At 42.4% G+C, this 16014-nt stretch overlaps 1 protein-coding gene across 1 annotated transcript in view; it reads right to left on the reverse strand.

Moving 5' to 3' along the window:
- LOC117218415 (uncharacterized) overlaps nt 1-16014 on the reverse strand; it is a 73769-nt gene that overhangs the window by 50160 nt on the left and 7595 nt on the right. The gene's annotated exons all lie outside the window — the stretch shown is intronic.

Below are 16014 nucleotides of genomic sequence, written 5' to 3' on the forward strand. Positions count from 1 at the left end.
TTACCATCCCTTAAGCAAACTTTAAACATTCTGATATACTTGAAACATCCTAGAATTAGCGATTAATTTCTTTTATAAAATTACCATCCCTTATGCAAACTTTAAACATTCTGATATACTTTAAACATCCTAGAATTAGCGATCAATTTCTTTTCGACTACGTCTGAACAAACATTTCTCGATAAAAACTCATATTAATCTAGTTAGTGGATTCGTAAAATATTTTCGAGGAATTGTAGAGGGAGTTTGCAAGAGAACCTGCAGACAGTGCGATCGATAAAACGTGCAGAAATTAGCCCACGTAGTCGAGAGGATGATAGTTTATGGACGAACGATGTTTTGCGTTACGTTCATGTAGGACCGAATAATTTTCATTCACCGACGCCTCCGTAGACCGCAATTAGGAATGAATAAAAACGATTAGGAATGATTCATCCTCCAACTCCGTATAATCCAATTTATGCTTTCCAGGCCTATTATGACAGCATTCTAACAGCATTAGGCTGAGTATTTCATTATGGAATAGATTAAAATCGAAGCCGGTTCGATGTCTACGGCAGTGCTAATTTTATTAATCCTATAATAACAGCGTTCTTCGCAGAATATAATTGCGCGCAATTAAAGTAAGTATTTTGCTCGATGAAAAACTTTACATGAAACACGCTTTAATTGTCCATAATTAGGTTTACTTAACCATTTAAGTTAACATCCAATTATTTCCGAACTGTGTAACTGTAACTGTACCGACTAATTAGGTTTATCTTAGACGTTGCTCGCCGCGTGCAGTTTCGCGGGCATTGTCGCGTCGGAGATCGAGTTAGCTCGTCTTCCACGACGATGCGATAAAAACGTAGACTCGAATCGAATCGCAATTACGTTTCTAACAAATTCGTTCGAAGACTCTGTTCCCGTCGACGCGGCAATTCGCAGCGAGGAAAGTTGGCGTACTCGCGGATGAAAGGCCGCGCGAGCATTGTTAAACATAAATAAACACGCGGAAGTTATCGTTCGATTGAGACGTTACGAAACGCGTCGATACGGAGAGATTTTTCATCTCGCACCGCCTCGGATGCCTCTCGTACTGTTCGAATCATTCCGCCCGAGGGAAGTACACGTTTCAAACATGGTAATAACACGTTTCGTTTCAAGGTCGTGCGTTTATGGCATCCCGGGGAGCCGGGAAGCTGAAAAATGTCCGCCGCGCGGGGAACTTTGAGCTCGAAACTCATGATTCAATTAGAAACTGCGGTCAAGACCGCTCGAGAGATCGTGTTGCTCCTCGAAAACATCATTCCCGCCGTGCACCTCTGCATAACAAAACCAATTAATATCCTCGAACAACGCAGCATTCTTTATCATAAACAATACTTATCGTCTGTAATTTTCTTTTAGCGTTCTCGACAATGCAATGGTCCGATAATGCAGAAATCTTTCGGTAAAATCGTGACGAAGGCAACTGAAAACGTCTCATCTTGTATAAATGCCAAGCTTATTCTTTTATAGTTTAACTAGTAAAAAAATGCAGACAGCCTGAGAACAGCGTTGGGTAAAAAGTAATATGAGTAGTAATTAACGATTATAATTTGTTAGTTTGTTATAAATTATTATAAATTATATTCGATATATACGTTATTTATAAGTTATAAGTTTATAATAAATCATTGTAACTTATAATATATATATATTAATATTAATAATATATCAATAATATATATTAATATAATAAATATAAATTAATCGTTAGTTACAATGATTTATTATAAACTGATAACTTATAAATCGTTACAAATCAGTTATAATAAATTTTAATGCTCGGCAAATTTAATGTTAATCGTAATTACTTTTTGCTCGACTTCGCTTAAAGGAAACTAATTGTAAGTTGCAGCACCGGTTGTCGTTGCAATCTCTCGAGACGTTGCCGCACCGAAATTCGGCGAGTCCCGGTTGAAATTATGTTAATACCGTTCGAGGCCTGGTTCTTGAACAATCTCGCGTTGAATAGAGTTCGCGGGGTCTCCCGCCGCGAGAAGAAATCTCCATTTCGAGGCGTGAAAAGTTGAACGGTCTGAAAGGAAGACAAATCTGTCGGCTGTTTTCCATCTGAATGGACGCCGTCGGAGTATCGTCTCTATCGAGCGACGTCGACGACGTTGAAAGGGACGAGAGAAGTTAGACGCATTTCGTTCCGCGTGGATTCGTTTCATCAGCAGCAGAGTATGTATTTGTTTGGATCCTAGCGGGACACGATCATTTATCATCCGATCAGCGCCCCGGTTCCTCGATCGAAAAACGATATCGCCAACAATCATTTCTTATAAGACACGTGATCGACTCGTTGCGAAGACGTTGCTCGAGAAGCTGGCCAAGAAGATTTATTTATTCATTCATTAAATTTGTACGGCAGGTTACGCATTAGTTATACAATCGAAGAATGCAGATGTTTCAAACGGACAATAAAAAATAGTAAGATAACCGCATTTCGAACGAATCATAATAATTGAACAGGATTTTATGCGTTTATGGTCAAATTTGGTATTTACGATTTAAAACAGTGTAAATAGGTTAAAAGCAATTTGAAACGTCGATGTGTCATTTTTAATCTATTTAGACGATACAAGCAAGAATTAATGAATTCTTTTCTATTCCTTGCGAATTGACGCAGAGAATTTTTATTTTGCATAAAAATCCGCAGTCTGATAATACTGTTGCGACGGAGTTCTCTGAAGTTTAATAGATGCTACAAAAGTTACCTATTTAATTCTTGTAGCATGGTTTATAGTCAACGTTTAAAGAACAACTTCGCTTCGTTAAATGATATTCTACAAAATATTGCCTATTTTATTCCGTGATGTTAGTCACGCAATGTCGGTCGCGTTATGTTGATCAGAATCGTCACAGTGAAAATATAGTTCACAGTTCATAGTTCATTTATAATTACTTCACAACTGACGCCGCCATTCAACTTCTCCGAGACCACCGGAATTCCGAAATCGTGAAGTTTCGACAGCGTTAAAATGTTCTATTAACAAATTGAAGAAGAAGCTTCGCTCGTAGGCGTTTGTCAGAGCCGCGGAGTGTTGGCTCGACTTGTTAGGAGCACCGACATGGTCGAAAACGCGATGAGTTTCGGGCATAATTGAATTACAGACGCGCTTAACGCGGACTCCGGTCTGGTGATTTCAACGGCCGGTGAGAACGCGAGCAGCGCCCGCTCTCCACGCATTAAAGTCTCCGCGAAAGCATTCTGTATTAATAGCTTGCCGGGAAATAAATAGCCGATTAAAAGGCACACGATACTGCCACGTTATTACAGCAACAATTATCGTCTTCCTCCGATTGTTTTCCTACACATAGTTCCAACATTTATTGCAAACATAAAACAACGGTTTTATTATAAACATCAGTGTTTCAAGCACAATCCATAATGTTTTATACCACACTAAACCTTTCAACGCGTTCGCGATTACCGTTCGTTTTTACTGTCCGTCTTCATCTCGAAAATAATTTATTAAATGCACCGGATCTTTGTTAGGAAATACGAAAACAACTTGGGAAAGCAAAGTTGTAAACTTTCCGGATGTTATGCTATGCATTGGAGTATAACTTCGAGTTTCGAGTAAACCAGTCCCGCGAGAGACTGTTAATTTGTAATATTTACGAAGAATTTGGTGCGCTGTAATTGTTGATATTAATTACAATGTTGCAACTGTGAATACGCGTTATTTTCGAATTTTCTTCGATTCTCTAGGGTGCCGAATATTCGCAGAAAAATCGTAAATGTGTTCTAGCGAGCCAGCGAGTCGTCTAGCAGACGAAAGATCAAGATTTTCCAGAATAGCTCGATCATTAAGGAAGAGCGCGTTTATCCCGCAAGGGTAGCACAAAAAGGTCTCGTTTTCCACGCAGGACAAGCGGCCTCCGTTTCTTCTGCGTAACGGGCGACGTAATAGGAACTGAAAGGATCCAGCGACGACGCTAGATCAACCGCAAGGTCAATGATTTTCCGAGCGGACCGATGAACTTGCGCGCCTCGCGCACATGCACCGCGGTGCATCGGGAGATGCCACAGCCGCCGGAGAGGGAATCATGGGAGAAAGAGAGAGAGGGGGGAGAGAGAGAAACAGAGAAGAGGAGAGAGAGAAAGAGAGAGAGAGTGAAGAAGAGGAGGCAAGGTCGTTGCCTAGATAACAGTTGCAAGGTACAGTTGGCTCGCATGCCTGGAACGATGCAACCAGACGATCATAGCAGAAGGGAAAGGGCTCCAGGGAACGCCGCCAGTTCCCGCGCAATGCACACCGGATCAAAAAGGGTGCTTGCACAAGTTTTCCATGCAACTTCCACAGCGAAGAACTACCACGTTAATGTAATGCACATTTTTTATTTAGCGAAACGATTCCTCTTCCGATTGAAACAGTTGAAAGTTGACTCTGTATTTTATACATTTATAATTAACCTATCATCGCTGGTCAAACAATACGATCGGTCTCACATTCTTTATTTTCAAATTGTTCCAATTATGTGGATCCTCTCTTAAGAAACGATTGAATCAATCGTTTTATTCGGGCATGCATTACAAATAGACTGCGGATCTTTCTGCAAAATAAAAATTGTCTGCATCGATTGACATAGTCGACATAAGAGACAAGCGCAAGTTTTGTTTCTTTCTTTAATCATTTTACAATAGTAAATTGAAATTAATACAACGACATCCTTAGTTTGTTTCGATCTGTTTTAAATTGTACATAAATTGCATAAAATCTGCAGTTTAATTATGATTAAAATGGCGGAAGGTTTAAATAAACAGTCTTTCCGTTGTGACACAAAATGTTGCCATTTCTTCGCGACGAGTATACTCGTCAAGCTCGATAATTGACAAATTACATTTTATTTTAATTTAGAACATACGAATAACATTTTTACTCCGCGCGAAGATCCACAATCTAATTATGAGGAATTTTTATTCTTTCAAAAAAAAAAGATCATAGAAACAACGCGCAAATAACAGCGGCAGAAGTTCGACAGACATTTTTACGGTGTCGAGGCACTGTTAGGGGTTGCTATGCTGTCGATGCAATTGCGTCGGTACACCGGGGCAATGGAAGAAGCATTTTAATGTACGACCGCGCGATTACTCGCCGTTATAACAGTATACCATCATCCTGTCTTAAACGGCCGGCTAATAGGCGAGGAGAGCCGTCGAATATATCATTCAAATCGCCGCACGGATTTCTCCTTTCGGAGTAACTTATGGGACGCGGCTACGATCGCAGGATCGATTCGAGGCTACAGAGGCCCGGTTCGTGGGCCACCAAGCTCTTCCGGGTGCTAACCGAGTCCTTGGACGATCCTGGATTCACCGGGTTCTTAATCCTTTAAAAGGGTACCTTAGTCCAGATGTTCTAGATAGGCGCGATGCTTCGGGCCGACTTTGCGATTTTCTTGCCGTCGAACCGTGAATCCGATCAACGCGAAACCTTCGCGTATAGTTTCGTTTATGTTTGTAAAATGTTCATGAATTTTTGTATTCGGAGAAAAGAACAATTGTGGTTGTTGCAAGCGATTGAGCGCATCTGTGAAGAAAGGGTGCAAATTGCTGGTGCGATGCTTCGGGCTCGTTTCGCGATTTTTTTACTACAGATCTGTGAAACCGTTTGGTACGAGCACTTGGTGAACCGTTTCCTTTATGTATCTAGAGTACCTATGAATTTTTTCGCGAAGAAAAAGTAATGATTCGGGTAGCTGTAAACGATTTAGTACATCCGTGGAAAAAAAACGTCCAAGTCGTTGTCACGGATCCGAGTCTTTAACGCGAGTACAACAACGGACAGATGTCTTGCAAATGAAACTAAGTAATTGAACGTGCGCTTCTTGGTCGCTATAAAAAGCCACCAACCGTTTGCCATAGGAAACCAGTGGTTAAGAAACGACTCGAGGAAACCTCGGCGCGTAATAAAGATAATACTCTAAAAGTCGCCATTAACGGACACCTCGTCCACCGAAGCCTATCAACGGGCTTTCTAATGGCCGTGCTAGATGCAAAGGAAGCCCAATGATTTCCTTTATTCAATAATCTCAAAAGAAGTGAAGAATTAGATTATATTAGTCGGGATAATCTGCTGGTTCGTTATCGATTCCTCGAACGCTGTAGACAGCTGCATAATTCTGTAATCGGCGACACACGAGGAATCTATGAGAACTCGGCCGACAGTCGCAAAAAGCTACAATCACAATTTCACGGATTTCCAACAAGAAAAAGCAATATTGATTCGCGTTTTTACAAGCTTGGACCGCGCGGCGTGCAGCATCTTTTCGCCGGCCTGCACGCTACCCGTTGCAGGCCGCGCGTTGCATCTCGGCGTCAAAGCGTTTCCCTCGGCGAATTTCGCGCAGTCATTCCAACAATGTACCGGCTCGCATCAATATCCTCCCTCCCCCCTCCCGGCCGTCTTCCTGTGTTTTTGCCGGCGTTTACACTCATTACCGCTCGTTCGCGGAGCCACTTATCCCCTCGAATAATAAATGTCTTCGTGGTCTCCCACGAGAGCCTCCTCTCTTCCACCGGGCCCGAACACACCGAGGCCTGAGAGGCACATGTTCGGCTCGCATTTGATTATGTTTGGAATTTACCGATCCGCTCGGCGTCGTCCGCGAGTGTTAACCGTGTATTAGGTGCGCGAATCGGAATCATCGACCGCGCGAATTCCATCCTTTTCTTCTTTAATCGGCAAGTTGAACTTTGCATTTTGCGGTAACGATTGGTAATTAATTAACCCTTTGCACTCGAGGGCTCCGGAGCGGAGCCATTTAAAATTTGTCTTCAAACTCGAGGGCTCCGCTACGGAGACAATGCAAATAATTTTCAGTTTTTAACATAAGAACAAAAACAAATCGTAAAAATTAGTTATAGGATGTTTCGCTGTTGGTGACAAATGACGGTCGCGGCTCGCGGATTGTTATGCTCTCGATAACAGCACACAATCGCGGTTTGAGCAACATTCCGCATTCCGCACTTGGATGCAAGAGAGTTAAGTCGTGTTATTCAGCAGTAGAGTGTATATCAGATTCTAGTTTATCTGTTGTTTTTATATTTTGAATACATATTTATATCCCCGATATGGCAAATAAAAGAAAAATTTGTGAAAATTATAGTGATATTGAAAGTAGTAGCGACGAATTAGAATTTGAAGTTCATAGTGAACATTACATAAATAATATAGACGCTCTTGGCCGTGATGAAGCAGACAATATTGAACTAAGCCATGAATCCGATTCTAATGATAGTGATATATTTCCTGCTGTACGACGACACATACCGAGAATTGAAAGTGATATTGAAGTGAAGTTTGTAAAATTGTTGGTGGACCAATTGATTGGAAATTTCCGACAAAACAGCACATCTCGAGAATACAGTTACACACCAAATACGGAGGCCAGGCTCAACAACCACCTACATATTATACGTTCTGGAACCAAGAAAGATTGTGACGTGTGTTCGAATAGAAAAATTCCAGGCGAAAGACGGCAGACCCATTATTTTTGTGATACCTGTCTAGAGAAGCCAAGATTACATATTGGCAATTGCTTCGAGAGGTATCACACTTTGGAAGATTACAAAATGTAATAATTTTATAATTTTTTTCATATATCCTAACATTTGTATCCATAAACAATTAAAAAAATAATAACATACAACGATGACTTTTCTTTTAATGCTTATATCATGAACTTACATGTGAATATGATCTTTTCACTAAAATGGCTTCGAGTTGCTGGTAATATGACTCAAAAAAACTTCGAGTGCAAAGGGTTAATATTAATAATTTTATTCCTTTGCAGTCAAGTGGCGACTGTGAGGCATCGCTAAAAATTGCTTCAGTATCCCTGTTCATATTTTTAAAAAAGATGTTAAAATTGCCAGCAGCGTTTATGCTAATGAGCTGAATTCCATATGCACATGTTTTGCATTTCGAATTGAAATAGTTCCATTTGTAAAGGATTGAGAGGTACTCTTCTGATTCACTGAAAGATTAAACACTTTCGTAAACAACTTTCGAGGCTGACTCGAAGCTTGCCATTGTGCTATAATAGTTAACAGACTGAGGATTCTATGCATTTATGATAAAAATGAATAGATCGAATACAAACCTGCAAAAATATTCGAAGAATTTAGGGACATCATTAAATTATTTTCAACATATTAGAACGATTAAAAAAAAGAAGAGACGTTTTTATCCGACTTATGTTTCTTACGATCAACTTCGAGCATTTATATTTTGCATAAAGATCCTCAGTCCAGTAGTTAATAATATGTTTCAAGGAGTCGAGGACGAAAGAGGTTACACGGTGATGGACAACTTCCGAAGCTTGATTAAAATCCAACATTGTGTAGTAATAGTTAATAATACTTTCGTAAGCGTCTGGGATCGATGTAACAATTGCTGCAGGTAACTATTGCGACTCGGCTTAAGATCCGATGTTTCGCGGTAATAATTAACAGTGTGCGAAAGAAGCGTACACGAGAGAGAGAGTCCCTTTTCCCGCCATTCATTTCCCGAATGCCTTCGCGGAAGGAACGCAACATCAATCACGGGGATAGTTGCAGGCTCCACAACGGAATGACGTTTTAACCTCGTGCCAGAGAAACGTAAACAGTCGTTCCACGGGTTACCATCGTCCGGGATCCGGCCGGTGGATGACGATGACTGCACAGAAAAGAACGTTTTTGCCTCGAACTCCCCGTGAATCCACGGCTTAGCTTCTCTCTGCGATCCCGATTCCAGTCGCGATCCGCAATATTGATTCTTCACGGTTTGAAGAGAACGCGCCGATCCCGCTGCAAAAAACCGTCGCCCTTTACTTTGCTGCTTCCAGTACCCGACGTTGTTAGCCGCAGTTTCCAAGAATGCCTGAACCAAGATATTACCAGACCAACAGAAATAGATATGTTGTTGTTGTTGTATCATGAATCTTTGAATAGGTAAGTAGTTGTTTGGAAAGAACTGTGTGAACGAATTACGTGAATCATCGCTGTGATTCTAGAGAAGTAAACGCACGGCACAGTTCTGTTTCAAGTAAACTTATCGTTTTTTGTTTAGAGAAATGAGTTGAAAAATATTTGGGAAAATAAACTCTTGCTTCGACAAAAATCCTTTCGAACCGGCAAGGAGAAGTCGCATCTGTCCGGTCCACGATTTCAATGAAACTTGAGACAAAATCAGCAGACGCGTGTCCGAGATTTTTTGTCAATGCTCATTTTTTAGGAAGATATTTAACATATAATTTTTGGATTTGGTACGGCACGCTTTATTAGGATGTCTCGAAACGGACGTCGTTTTAACGTTTAAAATAAGATGTTTTAAAGACGTCTGTTTTAGACGCCCAGTTTTATAACATAGGACGTTCGTAGGATATTCGTGATGTCTTGAAGCCGTCCCAAGCGTCCTACAGCAGACGTCTTTGCGACGTCTTTGTGCTATCTGGGTCTCGTAGAATCGCAGAGTAGGTGTTGCCAGAGTCCCTGAAAGCTCTGCTGAAAAATCGTCCGCGTACGGTTGATCTCGGAACGAGTCAATCCCCGGATCACAGTGTTAGATCGTCGTGCTCGCGATGCGCGTCGTCGCTTATTCGCGAAAGCGGCGACGTGCCTATCGGAATTCGCGGGAAGAAGAGCAAGCAGGAGGACAAACGCGACGTGGACGTCGCGAGAGGGAAGAGGAGGCGAGGCGGGGCGAGGTGACGAGCGGCGGGGAAGGGGTCGAAAATTTCAATCGGGCAACGGGAGACTCGGGCAGAAGAGGATCAGGGAGAAGAGGATGAAAGAAGGTTACATTATCGGCGTGATATCTCTCCTTATTCTCTTTTGGCTCTGCTGGCCCATGCCTGGGAAGGACGACCAGGCCGGAGTGATGTAAGAGAGATGTACCAACACAGGGCGCCTCTTCTTCCTCCTTCTTCTTCCTTCGTCTTCCTCTTCGGCCGCTGTCCCTTCGGCTCCGGCGTCTGTGTTCGTCCTCCTCCGCCTTGGCTCGCGTCTCCTCTCGGTCCATCCTCCTCCGGATCCTCTCCCCGGCCCTCTCTTTCTTTCCTCGTCCTCTTTCTCGTCGCCGGTCCGTTCGAAGGAAGCGCCCATCCAGCCCTGGCCCGGTTGAATTTAACGTGGCAGGTGCCTGCTCAATGGACATCGGACTCTCCGGTTCTTCTCGGCTCCTTCTCCCTCTCGCTACCTCCGAGAGGATCTCCGACAGTCTCTATCTCTCCGCCTCTTCTTCTTCTTCTTCTTCTCCTTCGTCGTCGTTGTCGGCGGCGGCGGCGGCGTCTTCTTTCTTCCTCCAGGAGGTCCTCCACTTTCTCTATCTACTCCCTCTGTCTATGCCCAGCGCTTCCCAACCGACCACTGGACAACTTTCGTACTACGATTACCGAGTCAGGCCCTGCTTTGCCTAACTCGGCGCATCCTGAAACCGACTCCAGCGACTCCGAACTGTTCCTGGAGTGGGCAACCGTAGGCTCTTGTTCTCTTCTTGCCTCTTTCGAGGCAATTTCGAGGCCGGCTTTGCTAGCTTTCTTCTTTCGCTCTTTAGCTCCACCGCTCCGACGACGATAACGGATAAGTTGAAATTTCTTCGCAGAACATGTTCCCTCGGGGACACAACAGATTTTCGGTTGTAATTACAACGTTAACGCGTTTCGGCTAGAGCTGAAATTAAGGGTAAACCGCGATAAAATACTGTGAGATGCAAGACGAAGGAAAATAGAATAAAATGCGACAGGCTGAAGTGGTAGCTCGAGATTAAATTGAATAAAAAGAAACAGAATGAATTCTAAACTCTTACTATAATCGCTGGTAGAAAGTAACCGATCAACATTCAAAACGGAATAACTTTTTCCAACTGGGCTGAACGACTTGAATATTTTTTTAAATGTTGAAGGGACTTGTTTTACTATACGATTGCTAAAATACTTCTTTTAATTTTGCTATTATTTGGAATGAGAACAAAATCTTAAAAACCTGGATCGAGAATTTTAAAAATGCGTTTCGTGGATCTCGAAAGATCTCAGAAGATCGTGAAAAATCGCAGTGTTTTACGAATTTCAACCAAAGACGGGTGATTCTTACATCTTTCAGTGGCCCTTGTCAATCTCAAATCAGGGCTACTTCAAAGTGCTGTAACTTTGCGGAAAAGAAAATCGCAGCTGCGTTTCTCTATTTTTCAATTAAAGGATCGAATTTCATTCCGTTGCAAACAACATCCCCGAAAAAATTCAACCAAGTCCGTGCATTTCTTCAAACTTGACAATTTTCAATATGACAAACATAGGTTCACATTTAAATCATTAAAGTGGTGAGGTTGCGTCAAGGTTAAAATCGAGAAACAGTATCTTAAAGTAGAGATTACAAGCTTTAATTGAACAAGAAGATCATCATCCTACGATGATTTTTCGTAGAGTTATCGTCAGTCAAAGTTGGCCAATTTTTATCCAAAATTTGTCTACGCTATAATTTTGATGGGCAGCGTGGTTAGAAAACTGAATTTTTACGGGTGGTCCTAATTCGATGATACGTTACCGCACAAGGAACAGAAACGATCTTCTTAAAAAACGATTAGGGAAAATATTACGAACGATGAAGTGCTAATCGACATAGCTGCGAAAGAAGTCGTACGAGGAACATCGAATAATGTAGATCATCCATTGGTTGGCTCCGAACGGAATACAGTAATGTCTCTCTCTAATTGACACTCAGATTGTCCTGAAAAATGGACAATTTGGGAAGAGGAGATACGATTATTCGAGCCTTGCAACTCGTTTATATAGTTGTTGACAATCGATAACCATAAAAAATGAGCCACAAGGCTCGAAAAATCGTATCTTCTTTTCCAAAATTGTCCATTTCTCTTTGGAATCTGAGCGCGAATTAGGCAGAAATTACTGTATTTAGTATCGAAAGTACAGTGATGTCTCTCTAATTGACGTTCAGATTGTCTACAAAAATGGACAATTCGGGAAGAGGAGATACAATTAATTCGAGCCTTGCGCCTCGTTTTTTATAGTTGTTGAGAATCGGTAATCATAAAAACGAGGCGCAAGACTCAAATTAATCGTATCTCTTCTTCCCAAATTGCCTATTTTTGTGCACAATTCTGTACAGTAATGCCTCTCTAACTGACACTACTGTACAGTAATGTCTCTCTAATTGACGCTCGGATTGTCCAGAAAAATGGACAATTTCGGAAGAGAAGATACGATTATTCGATCCTCGCGGTTCATTTGTATAGTTACGAATTGTCGACAACTATAAAAGAACGAGCTGCGAGGCTCGTATAATCGTATCATCGCTTCCCAAATTGTCCATTTTTGCGCAATCTGAGCGTCAGTTAGGGAGACATTACTGTAATAAGTTCATTAAACTCTACAGTCTGCTAGCAACGTTGCGAAGCATCGATCAAAGAGTAATATTGTAGTAAATATCAACGACGATGACGCAATTCAGCATGAATGAGAAACCACGGAACTCGGAGGAGCACTCAACTCATTAGCAACCTGGTGTCCGATCAGGACCGGTGACTTTCCTATGACGGGATCCCGGTGACTTCCAGTTTCCTAGGCCCTAGCATCTGTATCCTTGAAAACTGGTTCACCAATGATCCAATTTACAGTATAATCGTCCAGAATCCGGAGAACTGGGACAAATCGTCGCGCTTCGGATCACAAACGAATAAGGGAATTCGTGACGCTTACAACTGCTTAACCAGTGATCCAATTCCACGAGTCCGCTTAATAAGCATTTAGACGAAGAAATGTGCGTCGAATGCCTGATTAATTGCAACCGTTTGTTCAACAATTTTTATCCAAAAACAATCGTAGAATTCGTGTGACTTATTTTTAGAGATAGAGACGACGACGAAGGGACGTATCTTAGACATTGCAGAGGAAGATGTTCATAAACGTGTTCTATCTAATAAGAACTACTTCTAGCATTAATCTAATAAGAACTACTTTAATGCTAGAACTACCGAAACCTTAACACGGCAAACATATATCGCCTTGCAATTTAGGTACACGATTTCGATTTTGCACGAAGATCCGCAGTCCATTGATCACACCTTCGTACGCGTCATTTAAAATTGTGTCGGAACCGTTGGAACGTGCTAATTCACAAAATTTTGTTCGATCTCGGGGAGCACGTTCGCGCATCGTGATCTGAACGCCGAAAACAGCGAATCGGAGAAACGAATCGAGAGAATCTAGGAGATCCGTTGGATTCGGGACGCTCACAACAGCTTAACCAGTGATCCAATTCTACGAGTCTGCTTAATAAGCATTTAGACGAAGAGATGTGCGTCGAATGCCTGATTAATTGCAACTGACGCGTCGCCGTTTGTTCAACAATTTTTATCCAAAAACAATCTTAGAATTCGTGTGACTTATTTTTAGGGATAGAGACGACGACGAAGGGACGTATCTTAGACATTGCAGAGGAAGATGTTCATAAACGTGTTCTATCTAATAAGAACTACTTTAACGCTAGAACTACCGAAACCTTAACACAATTAACATATATTGCCTTGCAATTTAGGTACACGATTTCGATTTTGCACGAAGATCCGCAGTCCCCTGATCATACCTTCGTACGCGTCATTTAAAATTGTGTCGGAACCGTTGGAACGTGCTAATTCACAAAATTTTGTTCGATCTCGGGGAGCACGTTCGCGCATCGTGATCTGAACGCCGAAAACAGCGAATCGGAGAAACGAATCGAGAGAATCTAGGAGATACGTTGGATTCGGGACGCTCACAACAGCTTAACCAGTGATCCAATTCTACGAGTCTGCTTAATAAGCATTTAGACGAAGAGATGTGCGTCGAATGCCTGATTAATTGCAACTGACGCGTCGCCGTTTGTTCAACAATTTTTATCCAAAAACAGTCGTAGAATTCGTGTGACTTATTTTTAGGGATAGAGACGACGACGAAGGAACGTATCTTAGACATTGCAGAGGAAGATGTTCATAAACGTGTTCTATCTAATAAGAACTACTTTAACGCTAGAACTACCGAAACCTTAACACAATTAACATATATTGCCTTGCAATTTAGGTACACGATTTCGATTTTGCACGAAGATCCGCAGTCCCCTGATCATACCTTCGTACGCGTCATTTAAAATTGTGTCGGAACCGTTGGAACGTGCTAATTCACAAAATTTTGTTCGATCTCGGGGAGCACGTTCGCGCATCGTGATCTGAACGCCGAAAACAGCGAATCGGAGAAACGAATCGAGAGAATCCAGAGGATCCGTTGGATCTAGAGGATCGTGCAGCTGCATCGCGCGAGGCCGCGGTATCTGGGATCGCGGCTCGAAAAGGGCAAGAACTGTCGGCCGGTGATCATTTATAGCGAGAGTCGCTCTCGTTGACGAGTCCTCCTCGCGTTACTTCTTTTGCCTCGTCCCGGAGCGGTCGCTGCCGGTTCATCGGCGGGTTTCTAGCGTCCGCGAGCGAGTGGCAAAAGGAAATTTCGCTTAGCGGCCGGCCGCGGCGGCGTTTCGCTTGCTCGGCTCGTCCTCTAATGCGAATCGCCAGCGCGCGCGGGGCCGAAGGCGGACCGGTAAGAAACGACACGAGGCCCACGGGGCCCTCCGAGCAAAGGTAAAACGACGCCTCGGTCGCCAGGGAATACCGGGGAAAAAAGGAAAATTACAAAATTGCCGGGAGGCCGAGCGGAGAGCGCAACGCGGCCGGACAAGAGAGAGCGCGCACCGCTGCGCAACGACCGCACAAGTCGACGACACACAACCGGAGGATCGCTTGACTTATCGTAACCCTGGGTTTCCTTCGTGTCTCGCCTCCTAATGCGACCGATTTTCGCGCTAACTTCCGTCTAGGGTAAGCGTGTCAATTGGGTGCTGCGACACCCCCTCCCCCGGTTACTGCACCCTCGCAATAATTTTACTTATATTTAGGAACAACGTTGCTCGATCGAAGATATTGTATTTTCTCGATAAAATTTCATCCGTAATTTTCATAGCCGAATCGAAATTTCAACATCTAAAGACCTGTTTCGTGCGCAAACGGAAGATCGTCGAAGTTCATGCAAACACATATTTTAGAAAAAGTAACTGAACGAATGAAACTTTAACTGAGATATGTTTCATCGGTAGAGCGTATAAAGAATATTTTTTTTTTATAGCATATTATGCACAGAAATTAAATATTCTTCATGTTATATGCGTATACAGAATTTTCTTACAAATTAGCTTGGAAATTGTCAGAATTTTTCTGAAACTCGTCATTATTAATTTAATATTATATAATATTATATTAATATTGTATTATATAATACCACTTTGTATTAGGTTTCACGTATCATTTAAGTGACAATGAACTGCAATATTTTTCTCTGCAATTCTCGATTGAAAATTCTTTAGTTCATTCTTCGAAAATATGCATTCGCATAAACTCGTGAAATGAAACGCACGAAACGCTATGTGCCGCGAAGTATAAAACATTGTGTACACATCGTTAGCCACTAAAAATGTTACGGAAAGCTATACTGTCGTATTGTAGAGGGTCCGCAGGCACTATCCTAGATAAAAATCGCCCAAATCCTAACCGAAGCAGGATTAATTCTCGAAATCGCACTTTGGAAAATAAACTCCTTTTCAGTTTTAAAAAGTTTTGAAAGATTTCGTTCGCGTGATCGGTGAACAACCGACCGGAAGCCAAAGAGCGGCGGCTCGTCGATTGAGAGATCGCGGTGGAATTTGATCGAGGCGTCATCGATTGTCGAGCGGTCACTTGGCAAGGATTCAAGGTCGAGTCAGTGTATCGATCCAAGGCCAGACCCCAGTTTCCTCGGTTTTTCAGCGTCTTATTGGGTGAAGACAAGATCGACGGCAGGCCATTAAATCGAAACGATTATGCACAGCGAGAGACCGGGATATCCTTCCAGCCGGGCGCGGCTATCATTTCCGACGGTTATCCTAAGTGTATCCGTGCAGGAAGTGTAACGACG

This window comes from Megalopta genalis, chromosome 4 (genome assembly GCF_051020955.1).
Source record: "Megalopta genalis isolate 19385.01 chromosome 4, iyMegGena1_principal, whole genome shotgun sequence".
Lineage (NCBI taxonomy): Eukaryota > Metazoa > Arthropoda > Insecta > Hymenoptera > Halictidae > Megalopta > Megalopta genalis.